Source organism: Triticum aestivum, chromosome 5B (assembly GCF_018294505.1).
Source record: "Triticum aestivum cultivar Chinese Spring chromosome 5B, IWGSC CS RefSeq v2.1, whole genome shotgun sequence".
Lineage (NCBI taxonomy): Eukaryota > Viridiplantae > Streptophyta > Magnoliopsida > Poales > Poaceae > Triticum > Triticum aestivum.
This window is the reverse complement of record NC_057807.1, coordinates 696,166,674-696,170,535: the sequence shown is the minus strand read 5'-3', so window position 1 is coordinate 696,170,535 and position 3,862 is coordinate 696,166,674.

Below are 3,862 nucleotides of genomic sequence, written 5' to 3'. Positions count from 1 at the left end.
GATGGAGTGACGGGTATGGATCTCCTGGAGGTTTTCCTTAGGCGTCGTATCCAGCCTCTTCAGTTCCGGAGCCATTGCATGTGGTTGTACTGCGGGACTGAGGATGTGACTCGGGTCAATCCAGAAACAGTCGATGATGCCACTCTGGAAAGGTGGATGGCGCTGTTACTGGGAACAAGGATAACCCTCGCGGAGCCAGAAGGATTCCTCCACTCGACTGCCACAGTGATCCAAACAAGGTATGTCTGCTCCACTTCCCATTGTATTCTCGTCATATTTATTTCTGTTTTCCCTGCCGATCGGTCAACTGATCTTTGTCTGGATGTCTATCAGGCCCTCACTGAGCTGTACTCGATGCCCAACGGAGCACAAGCTCCGACTGAGGAGGGAGAAACGAGAGGGGGCGAGAGCCAGGAGGAGGAGTGGGACTCGGACGCCGTTGAGGATGATGATGATGATGATGACACTGATGACGATAATGATGATGTTGATGAGGACGAGGAAGAGGAGGAGGAGGAGGTTGCACCACCGCGCTCGGAAAGGCGGTCGAAGCTTGTCCATGACCCTGCGACTGAACGTGGCAAGGGGGTTGCGACTGTCACTCAGTCGACCAAGCGCCCTCGGACCACCTCTCCGGCGCCGACTGAAAAGGCGTCGAAGCAGCCCAGGGCGGCCCCGTCAAAGCCGACCAAGCACCTGCCGAAGATGAAGGTGTCCATCCCCACCATATCAGGGTAATCATGTTGCTTAAGTCTTCTTGTTTTGCGTGAACTTTATCTCTGGTTGGCGCTGGAGTTAGTCGACTGACTCTTTGGAGTTGCAGTGCTGCTACTTCTGAGACCTCAGCCCGGGCTGACGACCATGAGATGGAGGACGCAGCAACCTCAAAACCTGGTATTATACTCTTAACACCGTTTCTAGTCGACTGACTCATGATCTCTAATTCTGATTCTTTTCTGTAGCTCCATCCAATGTTGTTATCACTCTCCCTGATGATGATGAAGATGAGGAACCGCTGAAGCACAGAATGAGAAGGAAAACGTCTGCCAGCAGGGTGCCCCAGGATGTGACGGTGCCTGAGACTCTGGTCGCGGAGGAGGAAAACGCCACTCGACACACTGTGTCCTTCGCAGATCCGCTGATGAGTGCTCCGCAGCCCTCCCTCTTCACGATGCACCACGTCCCAGAGGACCAAGCTGGCGCAGCGAAGGAGGCGATACACCAGGCAGGGATCATGATGGAGCAGTTGAGGACCATCCGGGATGCGAGCCAGGCAGCTTACGACGCCAGTTCCGCCCTCCAAAGCAATGTTCAGGTCAGTCGACCACCGTTTGTTCTGTTAGGATATGCTATCAAAAACTTTTCTTTCCAGAATTTATAGTAGTCACCCACTGGGTGTGCCGATTTAAACTCCGTGTTAGCGGGGGCACGCTGAGTGCACCCGCTGGGTGTACACCCAGTGGGTGTGCCGATTTAAACTCCGTGTTAGCGGGGGCACGCTGAGTGCACCCGCTGGGTGTAGTCCCCAAGGCTAAGGTCGACTGCTGGCAGTCGGCCTTAGGCTTTATAAGTTCAGTCTCTCCGTCATTCGACTACGGCGAATGGATTTCGCAAACCGGTGGGGGCACGCTAAGTGCACCCACTGGGTGTAGTCCCCAAGGCTAAGGTCGACTGCTGGCAGTCGGCCTTAGGCTTTATAAGGGCAGTCTCTCCATCATTCGACTACGGCGAATGGATTTCGCAAACCGGTGGGGGCACGCTGAGTGCACCCACTGGGTGTAGTCCCCAAGGCTAAGGTCGACTGCTGGCAGTCGGCCTTAGGCTTTATAAGGGCAGTCTCTCCGTCATTCGACTACGGCGAATGGATTTCGCAAACCGGTGGGGGCACGCTGAGTGCACCCACTGGGTGTAGTCCCCAAGGCTAAGGTCGACTGCTGGCAGTCGGCCTTAGGCTTTATAAGGGCAGTCTCTCCGTCATTCGACTACGGCGAATGGATTTCGCAAACCGGTGGGGGCACGCTGAGTGCACCCACTGGGTGTAGTCCCCGAGACTGTGGTCGACTGCAGGCAGTCGGTTACAGTCTTAAAGAATACATCTTGTTCTTTTTTTTTGAGGTCGACTGGTCGACTCTATCTCCAATGCTAAGGTCGACTGCTGGCAGTCGGCCTTAGGCTTTATAAGTTCAGTCTTTCCGTCATTCGACTATGGCGACTGGATTTCGCAAACCGGTCGACTGGTCGACTCTGTCTTCAATAGGATTAGTGGGGGCACGCTGAGTGCACCCACTGGGTGTAGTCCCCGAGACTACGGTCGAATGCTTGAATTCGGCTGTAGTCTTAGAAACACGTGATTTTTCCTTTTTCACTCGGAAGTGAATTATTTTTGACATTTAGTCGATTGGTTCTTCGCAGAACTCCTGTGACCTTGCGGCTCGCTACACTGAACTGGAAAACAAGCACATTCAGCTCGAGCTGAATTTGAAGCTGGTTCAGGAGAATCTGACGAAGGCGAAGGAGGAGACCGAAGGTATGTTTGGTGAGACCTCGACGACTGCTTTTTCCCTTCATTTGTTTCAAAATCTGATCTTGCTGTAACTTGCAGGTAAGGTGAGGGAGGCCCAAAGGAAAAAAGACCTTGAACTAGCTGAGAGGATCAAGCTTGCCGACGAGAAGTTAGCTTCAGTTACCAAGCTTGAACAAGAAAATACCAATCTGAAAGCTGCTCTTCAGAAGAAAAATGATCTGGAGGCCTTCCTGAGTGGTCTTGCCAAGAAGCTGTTTCTTATGCTTGAAGGTAAACCTTCAACAATCACTTTCAACTGTGGTTTTTTCATTCGACCATTGCTTTGACTCGGTGATTGTCCTTGCAGAATTTTGTCAAAACTTTGAAGAAGAGACTAGTCGGCTGGAACCAAACCTTGACCCCATCAATTCTCCGGTGAACGACGAAGTTGCCATGAATGTTTTCCGACTGGAGTCCCATGTTGCAGCTGCCGTGGACTATCTTGCAAGGCTGAAGGTCGCCACATCTCGCATCGACTCAACGCTCTGGCCCGGGGAGACACTCCAGAACGACCTCGAGTCGCTGATGGCTCGTTTGAACGCTGTCCCTGGTCGAGTGCAGGAGTGGAAAAAGTCCTCGGCTCGGTGTGGTGCAGATGTTGCTCTGTGTCTGGCCCGAGTCCACTGCAAAGATGCGCGAGAAGACAAGCTGGCTGCCCTCCGAGTGGCCAACACCAAGAAACACGACTTCAGGTCCTTTATGGAAACTTTCCTTGTTGCTGCCACTCGGATCGTAGATGGAATTGATCTTGATGAGTTTGTTGCACCTTCCAGCCCTCCACAGGAGGGGTAAAAAACTTCTTCTAAGCTCGACGCTTTAAATTTGCCTCGGTATGCCGAGTGGAGTTGTAACCGATAAACCTTAATAGGCTTAGCGCCTGAGCACTTTCGGTTCCTTTAGGTATCGATCTGAACTTGAATTTGGTGTTTGAATATGATTGCTTTCGGCTCGAAATGTCTTTTGCAGGTTCAAAGCAAGACGCTCACTGCAGTCGACTTATTCCTTAATCCACTTAGGCGAGCGCTGGGCTGCAGCTAAACCTCCCGAGTGAGAGGTTTGCTCTTCACTTGGTTGGATTTTGATAACTTAGGCGAGCGCTGGGCTGCAGCTAAGCCCCCGAGTGAGAGGTTTGCTCTTCACTCGGTAGGATTTTGATAACTTAGGCGAGCGCTGGGCTGCAGCTAAGCCCCCGAGTGAGAGGTTTGCTCTTCACTCGGTAGGATTTTTATATCTTAGGCGAGCACTGGGCTGCAGCTAAGCCCCCGAGTGAGAGGTTTGCTCTTCACTCGGTAGGATTTT